At 36.2% G+C, this 13,398-nt stretch overlaps 1 protein-coding gene across 2 annotated transcripts in view; it reads left to right on the forward strand.

Moving 5' to 3' along the window:
• Window positions 1-13,398, forward strand: part of hbs1l (HBS1-like translational GTPase) — a 126,528-nt gene that overhangs the window by 73,571 nt on the left and 39,559 nt on the right. The window lies entirely within an intron of this gene.

Consider the following 13,398-nt stretch of genomic DNA (forward strand, 5'->3'; position numbering starts at 1 on the left):
TGACTTTTTAGTACAGTTAAAAAAGTGAAGCCATTAAATCAAAGAAAAATCACCTTGGAGTTTCTCTTAAAATTGTGTTTGTGCTGAAGTATATATTAAGGGTTAGATGCTTATAGGTTCTTAAACTGAAATGGAGTCAGTGTGAAGAATGAAGGATTCATAATTTTGTGTAGTATTGAAAACATTTTCATGATGAAGGCATCTGGAAATAACCACATGAACCAGCTTTTCTGTATTCTGATGGGATAAAATGATATGCAGCTTTTCTGCTTTTCATAATAAGATGTCAAGTAACGTGACGCCTTTTATTGGCTAACCAAGTTGATTACAATAGATAGATACTTTAGCAATATGTAAGCTTTTGAGGCTACTGACACCCCTTCTTCAGGCAGGTTGTGATAGAAGGTGTCATCTTGCTTGACGTCTCATTGCATGCATAACAGCTAACACTGTATATACCCTACTACTACTACTACTTTTCATTAAAAAAAATTGAATTTAAAATTGAAACATTTGGAGATGGTAAGTTTTACCGGTGTAATGTGCACAAAAATTAAATTATAATAGAGGATAAAAGTAAAGTTATTTTTTCTTTTTTTGTATAACATACATGCACATGCAATGTATATAGACGTTATACCTGTTTCATGTGTGTTATTCTGGGGGGGGATTGGAATGAAAGTACATTTTGTTTAAATTTCCTGTCAGTCTTCAATATATTGCAGCTGCCGAAAGGAAGTGACCAGAAGTGCTTAAAAGCTAAACAGCAGTATTCATAAGAAACAGCCTGGTGTTACTGTTCTGAATGAGGTTCTCTTAGATTTTACTGTATCATATGTGTCCATGAGTTTTTGTCCCCTTTTAAAAAAGGATACAAAAAGATGTTAGTTACTGAGGGTTCATTCTCATAAGCTTCTTTGGGAAAGCCTATGCCATGGTATTGCAGTGGAGATGCCATCAGGTACTTTGAACCTAAAGGAGAAATGTCGATTCCAGTCTGGCTTGAACACAGGGAACCAGTTTTATATTCTTGTACCAATAATTGAGAAATCACAAGTGTTTTCTAGTTCTGTATACATGTGCTTTGTGAACTTCAATAAGGCCTTTTGACTATGTTCCCTATATTGGGAATTGTTGCAAAACTATTTGAATTTGGGCCACTGCATCCTGTCGTTTGTCCTTGTATTTGCAGAATTCAGGTTGTACAGCCTATCATTGTGTTTTGTTTGTTCAGTGTGAGTGTTTGGCCAACACTGAATCTCCAGTTAGCACATTTTTTTGGAATGCAAATTCAAAATATTTTTGTCTACAAGTTGCTAAAACATTGTGTTCCTTCTGTGCAGAACTGATGGACCAGGTGTCTGGGGTGATGTAGAAGGAAAAGGTTAAACAGCCATTTTTAAGTAAATCATGTGACTTGTAATGAAAATTGTTTAAATTTGATGTAACAGAGAGGTACATGTTACATCTCAATGTAGCAGATGAACATTGTCAAAGTGGCAAAGTTCATTGTGCCTGCTTAGTAATTTTTACAGCTGTGGTACTCATCACTAGCTAAAAACAAACACCTGAGACTTATCTTAGATGTTTTATTTTGATGTTTTTCTTAGAGTAGACGACATTGTAAAATTTGAAAACTGTCATATATTTAGGTCATTCATATATTGAAATATTGTAGTATAAATATAGATTTAAAATGAATATTTTGTAGTCTATATAGCTCAACATTAGTTGTCCTAGACTTTTTGTGTAGAACTTAAATATAAGACCAGAAGCGTCGTTTAAAGCCGATGTAACGTTACCTGACTTCTAGTCATCGAATATTTTACTTCTGCCAACCACAGTCGCTGATGTTGTCATCAGACCATGTCAGATTAAACAGCTTTGTACTAATCCGCTAATAGTCATGCTCGCCCCTTTTTCTGACCACCAGTAGCATGCTGCCCTAACGTAGCTATTGCTGTACAAAGAACTAACAGCTAGAGAGTTCACCAACAACCTGTGCACTTGTTTTTCTTTTTTCCATTCTGTCATGATAACTCAAAATGCAAGTCATCAAACAGTCAAGATTCTCTTCTGTTTGTTTTGTCCAAAACACCCACGTTCCTCATTTCTCATCACTGTATCATACTTCTGGATGAGTATTCATTGGTTGTCGGCTCTCATTCACACAAAACCGCCCACACATCTAAAGACAAACGCAAAGCTTTGTCAGACTAGTTGGAGTGAGCTGCTTGGCATGTGCCGTTGACTGCCTCGGACTATGGAAATAAAGGCCATGACTGTACTGTAAATCACTGGAAAATGTGCATTAATATGATATAGCCTAAATTGAATTTAGTTCAAAAGAATGTAAGTTGAGTCCATAATACCTTCAAAGTCTCTCTCGGTAAACATTCTTACTCAAGGGTGTAATTCTTGACCTGCTTATTCCAGAACATTTGTCGTGTGTACTAATAAAATGCCTTATATTTTTCATTCCAACAGAAGGCTTATACATAGGAGGAAAACAATAGGGGGGGAATAAAGAACTGCTAATAGAAGTGCTAATCCCATTGTAGCCTCCTGGCTCACACACAAAGAATTAGCTGACTATGGTGGTCTCAAACTTGGGTCCTAGGAGACCAGCATGCTATCTTGATAGTTGCTAATAGAATTTATGTACTTACACAATTTATTCTTCCTTTCATTTTGCTACATTAATGAATGTAGATAAACAGAATATTTAATGGACTTGAATGACAATACCTTCTCCATAATTGTTTTATTTCCAATTTTTAGTTTTTATTGCCTTATATTTTCACTTTATTTAATGCCTCGATTATACGATATTCGGTATTAGTGTCTTAACAATAGTGCTAATGTTTGTGATGCACAATCTTTTAGAATGAAACAATGCAATACATTTCACTTCATGCATTACTCTATATATATATATATATATATATATATATATATATATATATATATATATATATATAATAATCCAACAGAGAGCATAGTATTGCAAACTTGAATGCTGCCAACTGCCGCACAGCCAAAAGTTTACTCATACTGTAAAGATGATTTACAAACCTCCTTGGTAACTTCAGGTGCCAAATTCTTTTTCTAACCAGTACTTGTACTGCTTTCAAAAATATTACAAAAAGTCTTGCGACCCCCCAAATTGAACAAAAACACATCTTGCAATTATACATACAAAGAACGAGCTTTCCTTTTTTTTAACATATTTGCCATATTCTGCTTTCTTTGTGTGAACAATATATTTTTTGAGCTGTTATCACAGGCTCTCTGGTTGAGCATGTAATTTCTATTAAATCAGACAACATTATGGGGAAAAAAGGTAACCCAGAATTCATCTTACCATTTAGTTAATTTCACAATGCCAGATTTAATGATGATGTGAGAATTTACAAAGAATTAATTTTTTTTCTTTTCAAATAATGATCCAGGATGAATAATATCTGATTAAGACTGATATGTGGCTTTGCATTTTTGAAGGTTGTTTTCTGTTTCATTTCTGGATAAGTATTGTACAACAAAGAAAATTTTAAACCAAAAAATTTTCTTTAAGTTGCTAGATATTATAAATATATAAAAGTAGGATTAAATTACTTTTTTTTTTTTTTTTTCCTGATCTTTTACTTACTGAAAAAGACCGCACTAGCTTATTGTAGTGCCATTGAAACAAGTAGCTCTTCTCTAAAATCTTTTCAACCCACTATGAGCCTGTATACACAGAGTGGTATTCGTTGAAATAACATGGAAAGAGAACATTTATTTTGATTAATCAGCTCCCACCACATTCTCCAAAAAAAAAGAAATTAAGTCATTTCCTTTGTTCAGAAAACAGTTGAAAATGGAGAGCGTCTCTGGTGCAAAACAGTCAACATTCTGTACTTTGAATACCTAATGTATCAAGGTGTTTGAAGTAACTTTGGGTTCTTGAGTCATGCCTTGGCACATGCAGTCAAAACAAAAGTCAGGTTTCTCTTGTTTTTGACTAAGCAGTTTCAATTGCACGATCCAAACTGTGGTGTTTTTTTTTTTTCTTTTTCTTTCTTTCTTGAAGGTTTTGTAGCAAGGTGGCATGGGTACTCCTGAAGCTGCATCTGTACATCATGCCACTGTATGAATAAATGTGCTTACTGATACAGAAAATACAGAAGTTACTTAAATTGAAACAGTTCCACCCCCTTTTAAGTTCTTAATTTTTCACCTGATTTTTCTGTCAGTACTTATTTTATGCATTGCCTTTGATCCCATGAAGTTTTATTTGCACATGCTTTATTGCTATAGTGTCAGCTGTGTAGAATTTGATTTGTTGAAGCCCACACAAATAACAGTTCAGACATATACAAAATAAGGATATGAATGCCCATCATTCAGTAACAGTCCACTCATAAATTTAATAAACATACATAGACAAATTCATTAAATGAATATAGTCAACTTAGAAGTGCTTTTACAATGTGACTTCTATGTTTATTTATCTACATCATTTAAAAAAGTTAATGACACGTCATTAAATTTTTATAGAAAAAAGTCAGGGCAGTACAGTCAGCTGTTGGTTTAATAGTTTAATTGTGATGGTCAGCAGGAGTGTCAGTTTTATTTGGAATCCAAGTATTACAGTAGATCTTTGTACCATCATTTCTTTTACAATCATCCTTAAACCAAAAAATAACATGACATTTTAACCCTCAATTTCAACACTTAATAAAAATAAAACCTTCCAGCACAAATCAAAAATGAATAAAAATAAACATTTGCTTTTCAAGAAGGCTCGGGTACTACAGTGTGTTTGTGTGTGACAGGCTGGTGGGGATGTACTGCCTGTCCATGATGATGATTGTACTGCCAGTGGACTAACACTAAAACTGATCAGGATAGCCTGTTGTATTGCAGGGCTGACTCCAAACCCACTAAGACATTGGCAGTAAAGCGGATAATGGCAAAATTAGATTATATTAGATACACTTTATTAATCAGAAGGAAATTCAAATACTGTACATGATGCAGCAAAAACATAGAATACATGGATACCAACTCAAAGTACAGTATAGAACGATAAAAGTATTTAGTTTAATAAATGCTATGCTAAAGTAACTGTAGTTGTGTATATTCTGTTATCCTCCTATGTCTTCTTGCTGGAGTGAGGGACAGGAGGATGGGAATGAAGCATTGAAGTGCTTAATAGAAGCAGGCAGAAAAGATCTCCAGAAATAGTTCTTAGTGTAGAAGAATGCGCCTATGGCTAAAAGTAATCTAAGAAAGTGGGAAGGATTGTTTTTGATAGCATTTAATTTTGTGACTGTCGTCTTTTCCATTGTAGCCTAGAGTGTTCAGTATTAGTCCTGTGATGGGGCTGGCTTTTCCGTTAAGTTTGTTTAGGTGTTTTCCATTGCCAGAACGCAAAAGACCAGTGTCTCCTCGGGAAGTCGTGTCTGCTCAGGCCCTTCTTATACAATACCATTTTATTGTCAGACCAGTACAGTTTGCTGTTAATATGGACCACCATGTACATTGTAGCTCTGCAACACCTGCACTCCCTTCCCTTGGCGACTAGTCTTGGGGGCTCCTTGACAGCACAACTCCACCACCAACTGTTTTTGTTTTGTTTATGTTGATCTGCATTTGGTTATATCTGCATTACGAGATAGTCATCCACCAGCCTCCTGTATTCCAACTCATCTTCATTATCAACACAAGCTATGATGGAGGATTTATCTGCGAACACCTGTAGATGGCAAGAGTTGGAATTATACCAGAAGTCCATTGTGTAGAGGGTAAACAGGAAGGTAGACTGAGTAGTCCCTTGAAGTTCCCCAGTTTTTCACACCACCATCTAGGACACACAACTACGGAGGTTCACCACCTGCTATCTATTGGTCTGGTAGTCCATAATCCAGGAGATTTGGCATCAAGATGCATAGCTCGTAGCTTGTTCCCTAGTGTGTGAGGCAGGATAGTATTAAATGCACTGCAGTAATCAAAGAACATGATCCTGTCTGTGGTGCTGGCTTTGTCCCGGTGGGAGTAGGCTCAGAGGTGCATATACATTGGAACATCCTCCACACCTATTTTTGCTTGGTAAGCAAACTGCAGAAAACTGAGTGATCTGTAACCAAGGCTGGGAGCTGTTTCAGGACCAGCTTCTCAAAAATCTTCATAATGTATAAAGTAAGAGTAACTTGTGTCTAAAGTCCTTGGTGGGGCTGGAGTGCACCTTCTTTGGCACTTGGATGACGCAGTGTCTTTCAAAGCAGAAGAATCTTCGGCAAACTGCGGGAAAATGAAAATGGGTACTGAAAGACCTCACATTACTGACTGGTACATGTTTTAGTGACCACAATGAATAATGCTGCACATCCTCTCCATGAATGGAATTGAGGTTATTCACCAACTTATTTTACTATGGTCTGCTAAGATGTGTTAATGGGGCTGATCCCATGTCTATTAGACATCTTCAGTTTAGCCAGGTATAAAAAGCTCAGTATTCTTATTAAAAAGACTTGGTCTAGTACATGCATAATAATAGGCATGTGATGTATGTTTCTATTTTTGTATATGGTCTGGACATTAAAAAATAATTTAACAGTGTGAAAGAGTTTGCAGAATGCACTTACAGGTTTAGTTCCACAAGAACACTTTAATTTTTATTATGTATTTACTGTTGGTCAAACATTTTAGAACACCTCTGGTTTTTCTTCAAATTTAATCAGTTGAAATGGAATGAATGACCAAAAATGGTGTAAAGATAAGTAGTAAACCACCAGAGGTTTAAATTTAAAGTTAACAAAAATTAAAAAAAAAAAAAAAAAAAAAAAAATTGAGAATATCACAAATGGGCCTTCTTCAGGGAACAACTAATTGGTTACAACCTACAGGTGACTTGCGGCAATTAAATGAATCCTCACACATTGAAGCAAACCATTTGCACAGGTGTCCCAACTTCTGTTGATTACTTAAAAATCCTCTTTGTGTCTTAAAGCAGATTTGGCACAGACTGTTACTACACCATCTGATGTACTACTTGGACAATATTCCAGTGATAATGACAAGAAATGGCAATTAACAAATGAAATGAGAGCATTGATATCCATAATTAGTTTACCAACAGAAGTTAAAGTAATACAGTATGAGGAGGATGTGCGTTCATACAGATCATGCCCAGACATGGGATTGGGAATGAGAATGTTCAATTCTTTGTTGGGCATACATCTTCATCTTTGGCACCTTAGAGAAACTAACCAATGGTGTGAATTCCCATCTCCTTGCAGTAATATTTGTGAATTGTGGATTAATGTGTTTATGGCTTTCATGATCAGAAGTATGCACTTGAAAGGTTTGCCTAACAGTGCAGTGTTTTGATGGAATCCTTATTGCAGAAAACAGCGGAGGGTGCATACACATTTTTAACATTTAAAAATTTAAATTTGGCTTGATTCTTAAAAAATGTGTTGGAGTTATGAATGCTTATCATATTATGCATGGTATTACACAACAGCAAAATTAACAAACTATAGAAAGCCTGTAATACAGTTGTCATTTTTGGGAATGTTACACCATTACCTTTTATTGCAAGAGTTTCCTTGTGCAGAGAGCATTTATCAATAAGGTTTCCCAAAACTGTTTAATTTATAAAAAGTTTGGTCTTTATATGAGGAAAAAATATAATTAGTGTCATTCACTGTTCATTCAAGTGATAGTGGGGGACTTTTTAAAGCATGCAGCCTAACAGTCACAACAAGTTACAGATTTAACCCTTTCCTCTGTAGACTCCCTTTTGGTCAGATTGCAACCTAAATGACACCGTTTGATAACTTATGAGTCAAAATGGCATTATGACTTTTCATAGTTCTGCAAAGTAGTTTGCAATGGTACAGTCTCAAGGTCTTTGATATGCATCTCTGAACAGCTCATACAATTAAAGCTGCTGTACATCTTGCAGATGTACTTGTCAAGCAAGAGGCCAAAGTAAAACTGCAACTGTTTTTCACATGTGCCTCTGAGATCAAAATACATCTTAGTTTGAGGTTTTTATACAATGGCAGAAAACTAATCAATGACCATTTAACTTAAATTTGTCCATCACCAGAGACATTTTTTCTGCAATAGACTCGGGCATCTGAGACATCTGTTTGTTAATACCTTCTTAAAAGTTAAAGAATTGCTGTTTTCTATTTTTTTTACCAGTTGCTTACATTAGGAATAATATATTTTGTAGATTTTTATGTATCTTGCTTACTATGCATGTAAATATATTTTCAGGTTTACAGTGTGTTCCTACATAAGCTCCACTTATTACTGTTGCAACGTAATACAGAAATTCAAAACTGTATTACAGTAAGAACATACTGCAGATAAGAGGAGGCTGTTCCGTTTATCATGCTCCTTTGGTTTTCTAATCAACAGGTTTTCCAATATGTCATCCGGATGCTTTTGAAAAGTTCTCAAGGTTTTTGTCTTCATCTACATGACTCAGTATTTTGTTCCAGATTCTCTTGACCTGTGTGAAGAAGTGCTTCCTCGCTTCTAATCTGAACATACTTCTCTTCAATTACCTCTGGCGTCCTTGATTACATGATTCACTGTTTAACTGGAAGAATTCATTTGCCCCAACTTTATCGATGCCTTTTGAGAATCTTTCTTTCTTATTCAAGTCTGATTCCATTAAACTTTCAGAGCAGGGCATAATCTATAGAAGTTTATCTTGTATGTATACTTTTTATTTTTTTTTGGCATGGTGACTACATAAGTACACAATACTCCAAATACAGAGGTGTTTGTATATTATAGAATTAAGAAAAACATGCTTTGATTTATACTAAACATTTTTTAAATATAGTCTTTAACATTTTAGTTTCTTTTTTATTTGCTTTTGCATACTGCCTGGCAAATCAGAATTTTGCATCAGCATTGCAGTTGAGTATAAAAAGATTTCTGTGGCATGTAAGTTGATAAATATTTTGCATGTCCTTATTTATAATGTTAAGAGTCTGAACTGGGCAAACCAGTTTTCTACCCCCGAGATTCATTGCTAAGGAAAGCACCATCTGGGCCATTTTTATGGCTTAATATTTTCCTTTCTTGCTTGTTTATTAAATACGCACACACATACTGTAAAGTAGCTGAACTCTGGTGGTTGTGCGTGACCTGTTTCATTGGTGAATGGCCCAGAGAGGGGCAAGTAGACCTTATTAGATTTTAATGGTCATTGGATTGGATTGTGTTTGAAATAGGATTAGGTGAGCCAAGGGAGCTGCCTGCATCCAGTGATCCAGAGGTATACCAAAAGAAGTTGGTCCAGTGTAAGACAAGGCTTTCCATCCCTCTCATTCTCTTTCTCTTGCCCGCCATTACTCCATGACGAGAACTACTCTCTCTCTTAACAGCCATACTGAGACAGGCATGTGGCCTGTTTCAATACCCTATTCCAAGGTCATACAGTAGCAGATATCAAGCTAGAGTGAAGATAAGTTGAGATTTGTTTAAGTATGCAAAATGCACAGCTACTTGGGCTGCTATGGTATTTTTGTCAAACTAATTTTTTTTTGCTTATAGTTGAGCATATCTGTCATACATAATTAATTTAAAGTGTAACACTCTCCAGTGTGTTCTATTGCTCTATCTTGTTGCCTGAGGGAACAGCTATGAAAAGTAGTATAAAATATGAAGGCTAAAAGTATGGAATTTAAGACCTACACAACACCTATCCAACTATACAATAAAGATTATCAAGTGGAAAAATAAGGTTACCTGTACTTACTTGTTATTCTGTACGACAAAACAAACTTGAGACCTGGGTCACAGTTGCTTTTATCCAGCTCTGTGTTCAGTTCACCATTTCTTACGTCCTGTCAAGTTGCCTGTGCACAAATGTGCAGTGCAGCTCATGGTAAGAGGACTTACCAATCTTGTCTACGCCTTAAATGTAGAGGAGTCATCGAGTTCAAAATCTGTTCAATATTGAAATATTTTCAAAAAGCTAATAAAAAAAAAAACAAAGCTCTGCTAAATAATCAACTAAGACTTTTTTTTACCCTTCAGGGCCCAAGTCAGCATTGATTGGTTCTTTGGTAAATAATAATTTGTGTAATTTAGCTGCCTGTTTTACGACTTTCTTCACATATAGAACAGTCCAGGAAATTCCCAGTAATTAGGTTTTGACTGGGAAATTGTCAGGCCAACTTGGCATTCTTGACCCAGCTTGTTCACACATGCAGTTGACCTGGGATTTCGCTGGTAAATTTCGGAGAGTCTGTATACGTCAAAGTTTTAGCATGTCCTTCATGATAAAAGCATTTTTCTGTCTAATCTTCCAGTTGTTTGTAGCCAGTAATTATCTTAGATTATATTTAAGATATCATTTTAATCTGTCAGTCAAGTCTGCACTTCTTGTCATATCAGTTTTTTGGAAATTCAGTTAATTTTTGTATTGTGCTTTTGACAAAGTACAGGTTCAGAGCCCTTGAAGTACCAGTAAATTGTTAAAGCGTACAACATTCATATACTATGGACACTCAAAGTATGTTAAGCACACAGTAAATTGGAGTAGCTTCAATTTGACAAATATAAATCACGATAATATAAAATCCATTATACATTAAATATGGTCAGTTGACAACAGAGGAGAAGAATACAGTCTAGTCATCAGTATTGGAGAAAACAAACCTCTGTGGGGTTCATTGTGTTTTATACCAAGTCACAGGTCTGATGACCTACATGTACTTGGCCAGACACACAGCCTCTTGGGCATTGAACAATATCAGAAGTGCATGCTGGAAAGTGTAAAATGAAGATTAACTATTTATTTGTTGACCCCGAGTCTCCCAAAAATTTCTGGTGTCAAATTCATTGAGCTGGAGAAGGTTTTCTGATTGCATAGCAGTGGTATTTGTTAAAACTGGGGTACCAAAAAGAGAAAAGGAAACTGTGGAAGGCCAGTAACACTCCAGAATGACTGTTAAGCTTGTCTTTTTTTTGTATATGATTTGCAGTTAATCTGAAAACACCAGTAGTACTGCCTATGAAACATGCATCTATAAGCCTTACTACATTTGCTTCAGAAGTTTTGGATGCCTTCTTGCTATACCTAAAGAAAGAGAATTTGACACCCAGAAGAAAATTAAATGAAAGGGATGTTGGTGATAATGCTGCCGATTACAACACAAGAACAGTTACGATGAGGACAAGCCATTAAGCTCAATGAGCTTTTCCATCCTGTTCGCCTAGATCCTCCAAAATAACATCGTTAGGATCTGAAGGTCCCAAACATCCTACTCTCCTCCACACCACTCAGTAATTTATTCCATGTGTTTATGGTTATTTGTGTAATGGGGGGGGGGGGGGGGGGGCTTTATAACATTTGTGTAAAATCTGACCTTAACAGTTTTCCAACCTTGTTCTTGATGAAGAATTTACTTTTAAAGCCTTATAGAAACTTGCTTCAAAAAGACAAGTATGGTTACATTTTTATACCTAAAGATCATGCATCATGAAAGTTCACAGTACTAAGTAGCACAAGTCTTTAAGAAAATGTTTCTTCTTTCTTTGATCAAGTCTAAAACTGTAACAGTATGTACAGGACTGAAGGTGGGTCAGCATATGATAACATTATACCATTTCAGTTGGATTGGTGACTTCATTTCGAGTTACACTGACTCATCATTGGCCATGCTCACTCATCATTGGCCATGCTCTTGCAGATGCTTGATGAGCCAATGTGTTATTAGGTTCTCTTACTTGATTTTACTCTTTTGCAAAGAATCTCATTAGGACTTACCCTAAGTTCTTGTCTATAAGCCGGACTCATGTATTAGCCGGAGACCAAAAATCATACGAATTTTTAAAATAAAATCGTATCATAGATAAGCCGGACTCATGGATAAGCCGAACGTACTATAACCTATAACTAATAGAAGGGAGGGAGGTCAGTGGTCTCACTCGCGCCCATTTAATTTCTTTAAGGGGGGAGAGAGTGTGAGATATTGCCGTCTCTCTCACTCCCCGCATGGCGCGGTTGGAGCGGCCGGAGCGCGTTCTTTCTGCTCTGGGCGTCGCCGAGTCAACACGAGCGCGTAGCGGTCATTTAAATTGTGATTTTATATGTAAGCATATTTAAATATATATCGCGGATTTCTGCGGACAATGGGTCTTTTAATTTCTGGTACATGCTTCCTCAGTTGGTTTGCCCAGTTGATTTCATACAAGGGACGCTATTGGCAGATGGCTGAGAAGCTACCCGGCTTACTGTTCTCTCTCTCTTGCGCTGACTATCTGTGATCCTGACGTATGGGGATTGAGCAGGGGGGCTGTTTGCACACCTAGACGATACGGACGCTCGTCTAAAAATGCTGAAAGATTATCTTCACGTTGCTATCTTTTGTAAAGCTGATTCCTGAAAAGACATGCTGCACAGTGCTTCGCATACTTAAAAGCTCGAATGGCACGTATTGATTTTTGACTGAAAAACAAACTCTCCCTCTCTCTCTCTATCTCTGCTCCTGACAGAGGGGGTGTGAGCTGCCGCCTTCAACAGCTTTGTGCCGCGGTGCTTCGCATACTTAAAAGCCAAACAGACATATTGATTTGTTTGCTTCACTCCTTTGAAGAGGAAGATATGTTTGCATTCTTTTAATTGTGAGACGGAACTGTCATCTCTGTCTTGTCATGGAGCACAGTTTAAACTTTTGAAAAAGAGACAAATGTTTGTTTGCAGTGTTTGAATAACGTTCCTGTCTCTCTACAACCTCCTGTGTTTCTGCGCAAATCTGTGACCCAAGCATGACAATATAAAAATAACCATATAAACATATGGTTTCTACTTCGCGGATATTCTTATTTCGCGGGTGGCTCTGGAACGCAACCCCCGCGATGGATGTATAAGCCGGACTTATGTATAAGCCGATATTCTATTTTTTCATTTTCACAACTTTTTTCCTTAGATAAGCCGCGGCTTATTGACAAGAACTTAGGGTACTCTCTTCTTACAAAAATACATTTTCCCAACTATGGGTTAAAATGTTTTTTTCCCTTAATATGGTAGATCTGAATTATAGCTTTAGGTTATAGAGCTAATGGATTTATTAAGTTAGTCTTTCCAGTTTCAACTAATTTTAACAATTACAGCTTTATAATAAACTTTGAGGTCAAAGATAGTGTTTATTCTTTGTTTGTACTTTGCCAATCAGTATTGTTCACTATCTGTGATACTTAGTGGTTTCAAATGGTACAGCATATATACATTCAGGTATGAATTTTTTTTCTAGTCACTCATAGTTTACAGTTTAAATTTTTATCTGACTTGTATCATGTGACCGGAATTATCAGGCAGTCAGTATTGTTCATATATACCCAAAATTACATACTGTATATCTATGTGTTTCAATATAT

Source organism: Erpetoichthys calabaricus, chromosome 15 (assembly GCF_900747795.2).
Source record: "Erpetoichthys calabaricus chromosome 15, fErpCal1.3, whole genome shotgun sequence".
Classification (NCBI taxonomy): domain Eukaryota; kingdom Metazoa; phylum Chordata; class Cladistia; order Polypteriformes; family Polypteridae; genus Erpetoichthys; species Erpetoichthys calabaricus.